Source organism: Galleria mellonella, unplaced genomic scaffold (assembly GCF_026898425.1).
Source record: "Galleria mellonella isolate WM207_F2 unplaced genomic scaffold, CSIRO_AGI_GalMel_v1 utg352, whole genome shotgun sequence".
NCBI lineage: Eukaryota > Metazoa > Arthropoda > Insecta > Lepidoptera > Pyralidae > Galleria > Galleria mellonella.
This window is the reverse complement of record NW_026442084.1, coordinates 4,650,783-4,667,911: the sequence shown is the minus strand read 5'-3', so window position 1 is coordinate 4,667,911 and position 17,129 is coordinate 4,650,783. Positions and strand designations below refer to the sequence as shown.

Sequence of the window (17,129 nt, the reverse complement as noted above, 5' to 3'; positions counted from 1 at the left end):
GCTAATTTCCGCGTAGATGATTTCATTATCTATGGTTTATTTTCTAAATTTGAATGTAACAAAAGACGAGTCTGTTTAGTAGACCGTATAAAATTTGTATTTTTTTATCGATCGAATAAATAGACCACCATCTTATCAAACTGTAATAGTGTAATATTAGGTACGTTATTTATACTTGGAAGAAAGCTTAATTTGTATTTTTATCTTTTTTTTATAAATCAAGATATGTCAACGAATTCAACCGTTAATCAACAATTATTTTAAGAATTTGAAATACGATATGGTTTGGTTTATCATAATTAAGTCTGTCCATTAATTTATTTAATTCTCATAATCTTATGAGTATACATAAGTGATTTTACTTTACTTGTGATTTTACTAACTTTTACTTGCAACTTCGTCCGCATGATCTGATGATTGGTTGAACCGTAAAGGCACTAAAAGGTAATAAACAAAAAAATTACATTTACATTTCCAACATTAGTAAGAATTATCAAAACATTATTTTATTATAAATAGACTTTATAATAACAGGTTTCGATTTGATTACCATTAGTATTATTATTTTTATAGAAGCATCTAGTATAAGACTATTGTAATAATTATTAATAAACAGTGATATATAAATAACTTTAGATATCAATACCAATCAATCAACTCTACATAATTTAAACATTCGAATATTTATCTATGAATGGATTAACTTTTAAGTCGGTTGTCAATGGTGTGCGTAAAAGAATGCGATGGCCAGTGGCTACTGACGGCCACCCCGCGCGCTGTTGCGATACGTGAAGGTGGCTCGCGCGTGCCGGCCCCTAGCATACACAATATGCCAACTTACGTAACCCAACACGCGCGCAGAATTTCTGAATTGCGATTTCTCTATCACATTTCATACGACAATGAAATCATGACAATACAATAGCTAGACAATTTATTGGTCACTAAAACTCGTCTAGACGTAAAAACATGCACGCTCAATTTTATTTTAAATTTCGAACGTCAGCAGAATATAAAAAAAATAAAACTGAGCTCTTATCTCAGGCCGTCGTTCTAAATTCAAAATATAAGTGAAGCAATTGAAAAACGAAACGAACTAAGTTCATATTACGAGCGCGCGTTCCAAATTCGAGTGTATTCAAATATCGAACGGGCTAAGATGGATTATGACGGGCGTGTGGGGCGAACGCTGGAACATATCTTGATACGCCACAGATCATATTTTTTCTTTTCTCTATAAGCTTAGCGTCACTTCTTTAATGTCAGTTACTCCATTATTCTGGTATAACGTATTCAAATTGCAAACTAGTTATTATAAGACATTCATAATCAGCTATATGTGTTTTATAAACTAGTAAAGCAACAGTATCCCAAGCCGAAACATTCAATCAACCTAAAATTTGAATAAAATATTACTCAAACTTATAAAATCATAATCTTAGACGTCGCTGGTTTCGTTTCGGCGTGGCGGCGATATGATCCCATTGATTGATGGGTGACCACGCTGTGAGTGGTTCCAATACAACCAATATAAATATGCAGAGCTTATGACTGATTCAAATGTTTAAAGGGTTCAATATTAATTGGTCGAGTTATATTCTAAGTGTGTTGACCCCAAACCGTGGCATGTACTAGACTGAACCATGTTTTGAACTTAATTAAAAATGTATAAAGTATTTATTGTATGTCAAGAAACGCCCCCGTGTTTGTCGAGCACAATTTTAGATTATGAGTAATTGAATCTTAGCGAAACTTATCTAAACTGTTTAGTAAAAAGTTGTAGATCTCCCGGTATTCGTCTAATTTCCGTTTCGGGTCATATTCGGGGAGCATTTCGTCAAGTCGCGCTGAGTCAGATCTCCAGGACACAATAAAGGTTTGAAAGACGTTCTAATTTTGAATATTCGACGTTCTATTTTCAAATAAGAAATTTGAATATGAAGTGAACGTAACATTCGAAGATGGAATGCTCCCTGTGTTGATTCGTTTGAAAACTGAACGTCTTGTTCTTATTATGAATGCGTTAAGGATGCGCGAGGGCATGCGTCTGACGGTTTAGTAACTGATGCATTAATGCCTCGAATGATCTCTTTCTTTTTTTTGTTCAACGCCCGGAGATTGGTCATTACACATCTGAATATGTGTTCCCAACAAAAACTCGGATCACGATTCGGTAAAAAGTCGAAACGAGTCTTGTGATGTAAGTGGATAGCAAACGTGCTCTTTATGTTATTAGAATTTGAAGTTTCCGGATTGATTTGAAAGTTTCGACCAATGTACGCGGCTAGTTGTCGATCGATTCAGACATATACATAGTTTACATCCAAATGTAACTGTATCCACTTAGATGAGTTTTAGTGTGAAAATTAATTACCATATTCGTTTTGTGATTGACATGTTGATACGTTCGAAAAGAGAGTGGGATTAGATATATATTTCTTTGCAATTATTTTGTTGCAATTATGATAATAACTATATTTTTAGCTTTTTATCATAGCAGTATAAATTACTAGAGCTCTAACACTGGAAAGTGATAATTATTGACCCAGTACATTACATATTGTGACACCCATTAGCATTTTTTAAATACGTTGCTGTTACCACTATAAAGACCTAAGGTGTTATATCCTGTGTTTCAGTTAATTATATCAGACGTTAACTGCCCATTGCTGAACATAAGCCTCTCCCATAATTTGCCGATTTTGCGGTTGGGCGGTTTTGCCGGTAGTTGCCACGCTTGGCAGGCGGTTTGGCAACTGCAGTTAGAATATGGAGATGTTTCAAGAGGGATGCTTTTAGTGGGCCTCTTTCGATACCCACGAGAAAGGAAGGAATGGCCCATTCTATGCCAGCCCACACAGTACCAGTTAATATGTCGATAATTTTCTCAATTTATTAATGATATTGATAATGTTGATTTATTAAAAGAATCACTATTAAACCTGTTATTATAATAATTTCAATTCTAATTATAATTTCTAAATTCAAATGTTGGTATCCGAAAATATTATAAAAATTCGTACAACAATACTATGGCCGATGAACAAATAACTCCTAGTACACAATTAATCAATAGCGTATCAAAACGTCCATTACGACATAATATGAGGAACGTCGGTCCTAATTAAACTCCACATATTCCTTAAACACGGGAATTAACCCCAATTGAGGGATCGCTCTATTTAAATTACTCGTAACGCACTATTCAGCTTTCTGGAAGCGTGTGACACGTCAGTTAATCTATTTGCTCCTGGCAGCTGAGAAACAACACGACGGAGGACAATATGTTTCGTGTGATAAACAGTTCGAAATTTAAATTATCGTGTTTTCACATATTCGAATATGTTGTCTATTTATTCAGAAATAGATTTGTTTTAATAAATGGATTTTTATTTATTTAATGTTGCTATCTCAAAAAACAAAAATGTTACTGATAGAATGCAATGTCAATTACGTAGGTATATAAGTTTTAATATGTTTTTTAAGTTCCAATTTCAAGTAACCTAAATAATTTTGAAACTCACATACTCGCATTATATATACTATTATATAATATATAATTTAAAAAAAATATAGTTATATATATAAATATTCGTAACGTTTCGCTATACATCAACATTTTTAAACAATTCACGATAAGCAATTTATATAGAGTATAAAATAAGGAAACATTAATATTAAAGTGTGAACAAAAAATTCGTCACACGAAAAAAAGTAAAAAGCATCAAGTCGGTAATTTAAAAAAGTCGTTTCCGATTTATTCATAAACCTAAACATACCGAGTAGCAAGTAACAACGGAGTCTTTGTGAAATAAATCTTTATAATTCAAATCCAAAGCGGAGAAAGGAGTTTGTGTTTCCTGTTTTCGTAACATACATTTTATTGGCTTTTTTGTTAACGACTGGCAAATCAAGATTATTATGTTTCCTATATAACGCCATAACAATTTTGCATCAATATAAAGAATGCTATTGTGCCTTACGGAGCTATAAAATTATCATAAACCAGGCGCACAAGTAATAATCTCATATTTGAACCCGTCCCGTCCGCCATCTTTAAAAACAATGAACGTTATTGTCTCTTCTTAATTCCATTTTTGAAAAAATAATCCATTTCGCATTTCATCGAGAGGGCCGCGTTCATTGCAAATGTACAAATGAAAAGGAGTCTTATGTTGTAAAGCATATAGTTGTTACACGATTTACAACACAATAGCAGCTGTGTTTCTTGCATTTTATTTGCTTAACCAAAACGGGTCTTATCTCTACAGTGTAAAGATTTAAATTTGTTTACTAATTGGTACGTGATGATTGCATGCATGTGTGAATAAGACGGCAGGAAAAAGAGTGAGACAAAATTAATGCACGATTCCGCGATGATATTATGATAATGGGGCGACGACAAAATCGAAATACTTTAACTACAATAATTTATATCTTACTTTTGTAATCGATCAAGTTAAAATATAAATAAACGTTTACAAAACATGTTAGCATTAAACATTATTTTTAAACAATGTTTAAAGTTGACGCTGGCCTTGTTTTTAGTAGGATAAATAAAGAAAGAAATATGAAAATAACATCGACTTGATTAGATCGCATATTTTTGAATTTATATTTTTAAAAATTTACACTTACACTATTTTGTACCTAATTCATGTGATTATTATTTATCAATGACACCTATTTACATAGATGTAGAAACCTAGAAAGTTCTTTTACGATGCCGAGGTATTTACGTGTAGGTACTATTTTTTTTTCAAGATCTACAATTTGTGTGTCTTTTGTTAAAATATTTTAATTTTCACACTTAGGTTTTTGTAGGATAGATTTGCATCATATTTACTACATCAATTATGAAATAATAGTCTTTAGGAAAAGGTTTAATTTCAGGTTTTCTCTCTATTTCACATCCTGAAGATGCACAGGAATAGTGGACGATACATTTAATTCTGACTTCCTCACTGTACGGATTTCAATTATATTTATTGGTATCAGAATAAGTTTACTACTGTAAGCTTTTGAAGAAAATAAAGAATATCTGTCTATCCATTTATATGTTTAATTAAAAATTATATAAAAAAAAAGAAAAAAACTTCTTTGAAATATGCGAACAACAAGGTAATTTTAGCTTAAAGGCTTTGCTATCAAGCCGACATAGAACAAAAAACTGACCGAGAATCGAAGTTTTCGCATCGCCGAATTTTTGACATGTTTTTATTATATAATTAAAAGCGTACGAACTTGTCTATGCCGCGCCATAGACCAACTTTTTAACATAATTGAACAATCTTATGACGGACGACGAGCTTTCAAAATGTCAAAAATAATTATACCGATTTCGAACTATGGTTGTAGCAATGAAATAAATTGCCTATTTACAATTTTAAATAAGAACTAATATAAGTCTTACATGGGCACAGGCTGATGTGACAGACAGACGGACAGCCGATGCTCTCCACCCAGATATGGTTATAGAACTATGGGACTTTAATTCCAACTTTTGCTATAGTTATATGTTTTCAAATTGAACATTCAAATCGAATTATAAGTATATATACATAATTTTAAGTTACCTGTATGGGTTATATATTTTTTTATTTTTCTACCATAATAAGTGGTATTAAGTATAATTTATTTATATTTAATATCGCTTAAAAAAAGTTAATCAATAATATTACATTTATACATTTACGACATAAATAAAATTTGCTCTTTTATTTTACGTTACATGTAAGTTCTTACATTCATTTAACGAAAAAACTTGAGCAAGTACATCATAATTGCAAATATAGTCGGCATTCTATGATTATTTAATTACAAATAAAAACAAAAGAAAATTTAATTATCGAATGTCAGCTGTTTGCTTTTAATTTCCTATTAAATACTCTTTTACCTCAGCACAGAAAATTCGACATTCGAATTTTCAAAAATAGAACTCTTTTTGACTGTTTTAAAAATCGAAAACAGTTTGAACGATACGACATATCTGAATGAATCACGTCATATGAGTCAAGTATTGTTCCGACACAATACGGAGTACTTGCGTCGACATCGGGTAAATTAGGAAATGTGTTTTTTATTAGAAAGGCATGTGGAATTACAATTGGTCGAAATGTATGACACACGTACACGTTTCCAGTTAGCGTCGTGAGAGTATTTAAATATCGATGGACGCCGATCGGCGTTTATTCATCTTTTTTTTTTTTATACTTTTATTGAGTTTATTAGAAACAGTCGTTTCTTGAAATGTCACATTATTTTCGTCACGTACAAATGTTGTTTTAAAAGTTTTTAATGCTTTATATAAATAACGATTTTTATCGTTTTTATAGCTAATTGGAAGTTTTATTATTGAATTTTTCTTATAAATTGTCTTTATTGTTTTTATATTGAATTGATAAGATTTTATTATTGAAACTCCATTTTGAATATTAATAACAACAAATTGTGCATGTAGATTTTATTAAGTATTTTATTATATCATCATCATTACCGTTATAACATATCTCGATAGACATAGTATATCTTGATTTGCCAATGATTGACTGGTAGAGATCACCGTCCGGTGTTAAGTCCACCAAATGTACATAGAATTTTACTGTGCATTAAAGTTTAAATAAATAAATAAAATACATACATGTTTAAATAATTAAACTACACCATATTTAATTTTTTTATAGGATTTTCTCAACAAATTACAATAGGTATTCCCCGACACAAATTAAAAATGATTCTAAAGGCTGTATTAGTTTGGACATGTTGCTTTGTGTAAACGAGGACCTGGACTCGATTCCCGGTGGAGCCTATTTGGGAAATGAACTTTTTTGTATTGACACGAGTCTGGATGTTCCTCGCATGCGTCCTTGTAATACAGTGTTTTAGTGTGAGTATCAGGTCAATGATATATATGTATATTTTAATTAGAATTAGAAATGCTCTAGAAATTATAGCTATACTTATTTCGACATTTTTAATCCTAGAATTTTTTTTTATACAATTTACAATGGTAAACAAGCTGACGGCCCACCTGATGGAAAGTGGTAACCATCACCTATAGACATGTCACCATGGACATAACAGAGTATACTGTTTCGCCCATGATACCCCCCATGCGTTGCCATTCCTGAGGACTTAGGTGTTATTCCTCTGTACCCTGTAAATTCACGCCATATCCCACCCTTCAAACCGAAACAGTTATACAAACACAACTGTTTTACGGTTGAAACATGAATGGGACAGAGGTACCCAAACAAACGACTTTTGTACACCTAACTTAAAAACTGATGTATATTTTATCATGATACGTGATCGAAAAGTGATTTCTAATCTGTTTGTTTTCTCACTTCTGAAAACCACGTGTACAAAGTAACAAAATGCTAGTTAATATAACAGCGCAATCGTTATTTCGAGGACCATTATGGACAAAATTTCTAATAGATTTGAATAAAAATATTATATTTTGATGACCTATAAAATAATAAGTACTTTTGTGAAACTACCAAGTTCAAATTTTTGTTTAAGACACGACGGTTTGGAGAAAAGGCGTCTTAGAATCGACCCTGATACCTATTCGCACTAACCTTAATATGTAAAGATGTCATTATAAAATAAAACAATTGAAGTGAGACGGGAAATAAAAATTTGTTATCACACTTCCCACGGAACATTTGCATAATATACATTCGATATTCAAACAGTAAAACAATATACGTACACTGAACTTGTTGTAAAATTCATTATATATATACAATATATAAATTTATATGAAAACTGAAACATTCACCTTTGTCAGAGCTGGGTTATTTACACAACAATCACGTTTGCGCGATTGTGAGCTGTGACGTCACCTCCGCCGCCTGATAAGGCGACTTCCGCTCGAAATCCGAATGGGCGAATGAATGAGTGACCGAATGAACACGACCTTTGTCGTGAGGACGAATATCCCGTAACATTCAAATGTTTGAATGAATGGTAAACAATTGTTTACCTATGTAAGGGCGTACGCTTTATAAGGTGTATAATTATGTACATTAAATAATAATAATAATATAATAATTGCTAATTACATTGTATATACTCGTACCAACTCCATTCAAGTTAAGCAAAGATTATACTATGGGTACTAGACAATTAAAAGACGTGCTTAATTATTATTATTGTTGTTATAAATTTATTTATTAAATACAAGGAATTTACAACATAAGCAGGTACATTGGAGCCCGCCCTAGGTGAACCTGTATCGCGGGCGTCTATAAGGGATTAATTACTAAAACACAATGTTTTGCAAATATAGATCAGTGAGTCAATTTTACGAAAACAAACATGATAGAAGGACATCGTTAACTAATATAAAAACATATAACATGATAGAAGGACATCGTTAACTAATGTGTTAAAAATGCTTAACGAGTGGAATGACATAAAAAAGTATACCATGTCCAAATTATTTCAGGTTTGACTTTTGTTGTATAAAAAACACTTACATAAACATAAATTATACTTTTAATATTAATATACAATATACATATATATATATAACTAAATATACATATAAATATTAATAAATGTTTTATAAAATACATTCAATGTTTAATGAATAAATTTTGAATTTAAATATAATGCATAGAAAATGTCCACATATATTAAAAATAAAGATACAAATAAACAAAAATGTTTGCGTGTGAGAATCGAATCCGGAACTATTTGAAAATGATTTTGTGTTAAATTTTTACACTATTATGGCAGTTGTGTATTTTTACGAATCAAAAATTTGAAGTTTCCAATATTCAAAGAGAAGAATTAAAAAATAATTTAAGATTGTGTTCAACAAAAAAATCAGACTTTAATTACAGCATAACCAGATTTTTTTTTTATTTCAAAATTAAGCTAATGAACCGTATTTCTGTATATAGAAATTCCAATTCCAAACAAAGTATATTCTTTTAGATAAAAGAATAATTTTCCAAATAGGTTCCAAAACTGACGCAGTTATAAACAAATATAAAAATAAAAGAAAACCTTTTTTTTTTCGAAGTCGATTGAAAATTAACGTTTCACAACTGATGTATCGTTTGAAAAAGATAAAAATTATTTTTATTAATACAAAACACTCTTCTCAAAAGATATTATTCACTTTGATATCACACTGCAGATAATTTACAGGTAATCTTACCCTTAAATAAATGATTATTTAAAAGTGCTTGTAAACAAGACTATTTGAACGATAATTTGAATTTGAAGCCGACATACATTCTCTCATAGCAATTATTTACTTATAACTTACATTACATGTTCAAAATTAACCTTTTTTATATACTTTGACAATTGTAGTTTTTTATAAAAAAGAAAATTGATAAAACAATTGAAATAAAACAAAAAATGTACAATACTTCATGTCAGTAGACGACATTTTTACTTACAAATAATATAATTAATAAATAATATATACAAAACAAGAACCGGCATATTTTACAAACGTTACACTTACATAAACTTTTAAATAATAACTTATTTAATATGACGGTGACCTGGTATCTAAAGTACAGGTTACGGCTTAATTTGAACTCCAGATTTCTCGCAAGTTACAATATTTTTGTGTTAAAGTAAATACTCTGCATACTATCACCCTTCACTCTTTGCTGAACATAGACCTCCCCCTATTGGGGAGTTTTTCCAGTAGTTGCCACGCTTATCAGATGCGTTGATAATGACAACTAGGCTTTAATGGTGTTTTAAGAGGGACGCTGCTGCCTATCCCTCAATTATTAAGTTCCCTTAGTTCTCACGCCAGCCACGGGAATAAAAGAGGTAGCCCATTCTATGCCGGGACCACATGGCTGATATGTATGCTTTCTGTGATTTGTTAAGGTGAAATAATTTTCATTATATTTATTGTAGATTTAAGACACTATTAGTATGTTCAAAAATAATAAGTTACTCGTATGTATTTTTTGAAAAAGTTGGATATTTTTTTTAAAGCTGAAAATGGAACGGATACCCCACGTGGAAGTCGACCTAATTGGATATATTAACAGTAGGCGGGGGGCTTTTAAATTCCCATTACTAACAATCCTTTTCTCTCTAACGGTCTTATTGGGGGAAAGTGATTGTTAATAATGGAGTCTACTGAATCCATTGCTAGCAATGCATCCTTTCAGTTCGACCTCCACGCGGTTACCTAATTCTCTTCTCCCGAAAGTTGAAAATGGGGAACGAAAAACGAGGTGTGGAAAATAATTCGTAAAGAGTTCTATGGGACCCATTAACAGTGATATACCCTATCAAGTAAACCTCCACGTGTTCGCTTTTGGAAAATATCCAAATGAACAGACTTCATCCTCGACTGTAACGTCTATCTCTGACTAAAATATCAATGCTGATACCATTAAAAGATTATAAAAGATAGGTGAATATGAAGAATAAAACCTTTTCTATTTTCGTCTCTTAAAAAAGGAAACAAAAGTGTCTTTGAAGGTCGACCTCGAAATAAGAACGAGTTGACTATTCCATTTTCAAATTTAAAATTCCATATGATCGTATCTTACTTGCATCGGTTGTAACCTCACTTATTCTTTTGATTTTTTTTTTAAAGAATCATTTGTAATTTCAATGTTATTCTAATTTCAAATATATACAATATACGGATAAAAAAAAATTAAACAAATTGAAGAAAGTTTCATTGAATAAATAATTTGATTGATTGTACTCGTTATTCGTCAATCAAATGAACTATGATGTTTATTATTCATGTATAGTCATTTATAATATTGTAGAGAGGTATTCTTGAATTAAAAAGAATTATTGATTTTTATGTAAGTATAAATTTATGTAAAAGTAAATTGAATGTATAAATAATGAAATTTCTCAGTTATATTATTTAGATGATTTAGTAATGTAAGTACTTCATTAATTTTCCAATAAGCAATTATTTTTAATTTCTAACAAGTTGACGTTTCTTCGCCAATAATTTAAAAATGCATCTCTTAAAATGGTATTAATCTTGAAATTTGTGATTTATAACGCAAAATGTTAATATTATTCATATAGAAATTTAATTTAATTTAATAATATTATATAAATAACAAGGTGTGTGCCGTGTGGTCCCGGCATAGAATGGGCCACCCGTTTCTTTCTCGTGATTGTCATAAGAGGCAACTTAATGGTAGAGGGATTGGCAGCAGTGGATGCTGTAGTCTAAGAGGGATCTCTTAAAACATCACTAAACCCTAACTGCGGTTGTTAATCCGCCTGCCAAGTGTGGCAATTACTTTTTTTTTATAGGTGAAGATAGAATGGTAACCCTACCTGCGCTATCTGTATACGCTGGCAGGGTACCGGTGAAGGGTGATAGGTGAGAATGAACTCAGGTCAGTTGGTCCATAGTGATCAATTGAACAAGAATTAACCACTATGGTTTCCAGGGGGAACCGCGTGGAGGTCGACCTCATAGGGTAAATTGCTAGCAATGGAGTTGGAAAATCTTATTATTAACAATCTCTTTCCCGCCGTGGGAATGACTGACAAAATGTTATGTTAAATGCAGTAGATTATTGTATAACGCTATAGTTTAGTAACAAACACATATAACCCGCCTGCCAAGCGTGGCAACTACTGGCGAAACTCACCTTCTGAGGAAGGCTTATGTTCAGCAGTGGATAGTTAACGGGTGATATGATGACGAAGATAATAAGGTGATTAAAAATTTCGAAGCGAGTGGAATTTAAACCTATTAAAATTCGTCATTTGTAAAGGTTTTAAAATAATATTAATAATGGGTGATGAAATGTTTTACGAGTATGAAATATTTAAAGTGGTCATTTTAGCCTCACTGGTATTTTATCGACACTCTTGTACATTGTAATAGTGGCAGCGCGGACACGGCGGAATTGAATTCCGGACCGTTCCGCGGCGTGATCTTTTAACCACACGACCCCTGACCCCCAGCTAGACATGGTCTTCGCTTATCTGATCAAGAATGGAGATATCACTCGATACTGATACGTTATTTTTTTTTTTTATTTCTGGATATTCTCAATTGGTTCAATGTCCTCTAGACATGAAACTGTTAAAAATCCGTAGACTGAATAAAAAGTAGTAAATATTACTTACTCTACTACTCGATATAAAATACTATACCAAACAATCTGATCACTGTGATAACGGGAAATCTTAATTCGCCTGTATTTTCGCTTTTTCGCATGTATCTTTGCGCCTATTGGTCCTCATGTATTATTCGACACAAATTCTTTTATATTTTGTGTTGTTTTACGAAACAAAATCTCAAATTATTATTATTATTAAAGTCTCCTTTATTGGTCCTGTATTAACAAGTATTAAGTTCGACACAAATGGAGTCTTTTATATTTTGCATTGTTTTACGAAACAATATCTCAAATTATTATTATTATTAATCAATGATAAAATATTTTTTTGTAATATACCAATTAATATAGGTACAAAAATAAAACTCTAAATTCACTCGTACACAAAAATTACACTTAAGAATTTTTACAAATGTAGATTCATTTAAAAAAATATCTACTATATAAGTAGAGTCCAATACGATAGTCGTAACGAAACTATGTCTAGGCATTATAATTCTCAGATAATTTGCTATAATTACTAATTTATTATAGTATAAATCTCAGATAATTAATTATATTTGCTAATTTACTATAGTATTCTATGTAAACATCTATTTTTAAGAGTTTGTTATCGTGTATTTATATTATTTTTATTAAATTTCACAATGATTAACAAAAAATGTTATGTTTAGTGGCTGACTGCAAACGAATTTATAATTTGAATTTGAAAAAAGAACACTGAATTTGCCAGTATTTTTGGGTATACATTATACGCTATATCTTCGTCAAATTTGAACCGATTTTGATAATTCTTTTTGTAACCGATAGGATTCACTCTGGTCTTGCGTTTCCTATTTTATTTATCAGTTGTTTATCAGGATTAAAGTAAATGGTTTTAACTGTGAAAAATTTAAAATTATTGTATAAACGAGTGGAATATATTTTATAAAATATCGTAAATACATATAATAAAATATTTTTATTTATGTGAACTTAAAAGTCAGCAGCGTCCCTCTTAAAACATCACCATAGCTTAACTGCGGTTGTCTACCCACCTGGCAAGCAAAGCAACTACTGGCGTAACCCCCCAAAAGAGAAGGCTTGTGTTCAGCAGTGGACCGTTAACGGCTGATATGATGATGATGATGATGATGATAATAATAATAAAAAAACTTAAATTTAAGGCTTTAAATACGTACTATGTTATTTTACTATATTTTAATACAAATTATTTGCAAAACTTTTTATAATCAACCAAGACTGTGCTGGACTTTTTTTTTTATACAACTTAGAAAGGCAAACAAGCTGTCGGTCCACCTGATGGAAAGTGGTAACCGTCGCCTATAGACATAAATTCACGCCATATCCCACCCTTCAAACCGAAACACAGTCATGCAAACACAACGGCTTCACGGTTGAAACACGAATGGGACAGAGGTACCCAAGCAATCGACTTTTGTACAAAGTCTCCCTATATATTTACCCAGTATATTTTCTATAGTTGTTACTAAAAATGATAAAATGAAAGAAATCTTAGATAAAGAAAGTAGTTTTTGCGGTTACTTCTAACAGTTACCTTGGTTTAGCTATCTCGTAAAATTATAATTTATGGTATTCTGTGGATTCTGGATGTGTTATTAGCTTTCTCGCTTTAATTAGCCTTATAACATTTCTATCCAACTTCAAAACTGAAGGCGTTCTGAATTTGGCTGCATTTTTTGTGTGCATTCTTTTTAAAGAGAAAGGATTTACTTCTATATGTATTTATTGAAGTATGTTTATATTTAAAAAAAAATCCTAAATTATTCGTAAAAATATAAGTTTCTTTAACATTTTTTATATTCGATTCTCATATGGTGAAAAACATAATAATATAAAATACCAATCTTTAGTAATTATTAAATTACCAGTGATTTCTTATTTATTTATTTAATTCTCTATTGTACACACCAGTTATAAGAATATGACAGAGGTAATCAAATGTATAAAGGCGAGCTTAACTCTAATAGAGTTTTCTTCCAGCAACACCCAAAGTGGAAAGGAGCACCAATGTCAGCGGATACAGCAGTTGTGACAAGGGGGAAAGGGATTGTTAGTAATGGAAACTGAGAATCCCATTGCTAGCAATATACCCAACCAGGTCGACCTCCTCGCGGTTCCCCCTGGAAACTATCATGGTTAATTCCTGATGAATTCATCATGATGGGCTAACTGGCCTGTTTTCATTCTCATCTATCACCCTTCACTGGTGCTCCGCCAGCGTATCCCGTTAGTACAGGCGGGGTTACCATACCATTTTCACTTGTCAAAAAAAAAATATTGTGACAATTTTTAAACAAACTAGACAAAATTCTTATATTATATCATTGAAAAATAATCATTAAATGTGCTAATAAACAATAAATAAATAAATAAATTATATATAATTAAAGTACCACTTACTATAAAATTTTGTAATATAAATAACTATAAAAATTCTATATAGACTTATATAGATATACCTATATATTCATTCCTATATAAAAGTTACGCCCAATAGTGATCTGAATTAAAATTAAAAGAAATAAATATTTTTTTATTAGATAAGATATCTGTAGAGCTGATTATTTGTTTAGACTTTATGGGGAAGGCTTATGTCCAGTAGTGGACAGTTAAAGTCTGAAATAATAGTTATATAAAATAAATGAAAGACCTAGTTGCATACTCCAGTTAACGTTTATAGATAAAGTAGATGTATAAAGACCTCGCCGATTGTAACCTTAATAAATGAAGTAAGTATATCAATAAATTTTATTAGAAAAAAAAAACACATTAAAATTAATTATGCAAATATTGAACAGAAGCGTGCTTTATTATTTCCATCAAGGTTTATGGTTTTTTATTCTAAAACACTATTTAGAAAGGTATCAATCTATTACTAGTTGGTAGAAAAACTAATAAAGTTTATATTGAATTGAATATAATTTAACTGTCAATATGTATATTAGAATAATTATGAGTTACGTCCATCCACTGACCAAGGTCTGAATGCGTACATATTTTCGACCGTATGCAAATATCTGAACGTTTAAATCAACTACGTTTTATTGACTTACTTAATTATTTTATATACAAAATAAAACTTAATAATTATGCAGTAATTATTTTATTACATGCACTCGTACATACAAGTTTAATTAATGCTATAATCTCTTAGTAATAATGTAATCAATAACACAGTAAGTACCTTATAATTGTATACTTTTTATACAACAAAGAAATATAAGCTGACGGCTCGACTGATGGAAAGCGATAACCGTCGCCTATAGATGTCACGGTATAAGACATCCCTAGCAACCCTAGTGCATTGATTGCTATTCCTGAGAACTAGGGACTAACTTTCGTATCCCTTAAATTTATTATCAAAATTAACTCTTTAAACTGAAATACAGACGGACAAATGTTTTTAATGTATAACGTCATTTAGAAACACGAGTGGGACAGAAGCGCCCATGCAGAGGACTTTTATATGAAGTTTCCCTGTAGTAAATTTTCCCGTTAGCTGTAATTTGGAAGTTGAACTAAATATAATAATTATTTATTATACAAATAATTATTGTATAATTAATAAAATAAAGAATAATACAATAAAATACTAATAGCAATATATATTATAAATATTTGAATTACTTTTTCTCTATTAATTAACCCGGCAACTACGCGCGGACTTAATATATTGTTTTATAACATGATATAATGTGAGTGAGTATTATAGTTGAAATTAATATTTGTATAATAAAACTAACCTTAATCTATGACATCCAAACTTGAAAACAACTTCAGCTTTTGTGATGATAGCAACACAGCGTCACAAATGTTTATCACCAATAAATCCAATGTCACTTTTCACACACAGCAAATAAAAAACACTGTCAGTTTTAAACAAAAACACAGTTTGTGGCCAAAAAGTCTTTTGTACTAAGCTCTATTTACAGTGAACTGAAAAATGTTTCAGTTAAAGTTCGTAAAAAGTTTTCAGTGCCGCGCGGGAAACCGTGCCGAAACAAAAAAAAATCGTTCGAAACACCAAAAATGCAACAGCCGCGCGCGCCTTACACACGCGACTGAAAAAATTGCCACATCTGCGTAAGACTCGGAAACTAAATCAAAATACATACTCGCTAGGAGAGGGACGAGTCAACGCAGGCCCCACCCTTCCCCCACCATCGGCCGATACGCAAAAACATTCATAAAAACCACGCTCGACTCCTCCGCGAAATTATCAATTGTTTATATCACTACAAAAATGTAAACCGCAACGTATTATTCATCTCGTATGGGCCCTAGATTAAGCAAAACATTAAACAATTAAAGAATCACACAATAGAATTCCGACAATGTCGAAATAATTAAAACAATGCACAGTTTAATTTGTATAAATCATAATAATAAACACTAGTCAGTTGCAATGTTATCGAAAATAATCGATTCAACGACTACGTATCGGCGAGTATTTTTCTTTTTGAATGTGATTCGATTGTTTATTTTTGTTTCGGCATCGAGTTTTCCCGCGCTCCTGGAATCGGTTGTGGATTTCGAGTATACTCTTTGCTCGAAAGCGACCGCACGTTGCAGCCGCTCGGCTACGAATAAGAACGTTTGGGCGCAAACGAGCGATCTCCGTTTTTTTCTGCCAAAAAACGCAGTAAGAAAGGGTTCTTTTTGGGGTGAATTATAAGAAACGACTTTTTTTTGTGTGTGTAAATATTTCCTTGTTGGAAACCAGAGCGGATACGTACTGTACAGTTGACCTTCGAGCAAAGAGCCCGCGAGTTTGTTATATCGTTTCTTTATTAGTGACCTTATCAAACATTAATATCATTGATACAAATGAATTAGATACAAATAATTTAATCATTGTTTTATACGACTATAAATAATATTAGATATTTGTATTAGATAGTCAGCTTCGCTAATGAAACTGTCATTATACGCAAGAATTTTTTTTATGCACGTCATAATATAGTTCATTTAATTATATGTACTCACTAGATAGATAAATAT

At 31.3% G+C, this 17,129-nt stretch overlaps 1 protein-coding gene across 1 annotated transcript in view; it reads right to left on the bottom strand.

The window, feature by feature from the left end:
• The window catches only part of LOC113519405 (uncharacterized), a 126,876-nt gene extending 110,171 nt beyond the window's left edge, over positions 1-16,705 (bottom strand). Inside the window, 2 exon segments of the mRNA XM_052897006.1 lie at positions 15,872-16,064; positions 16,671-16,705. The gene's annotated coding sequence lies outside the window, so the exon portion shown is untranslated.
• Positions 16,706-17,129: the final 424 nt, after the last annotated feature.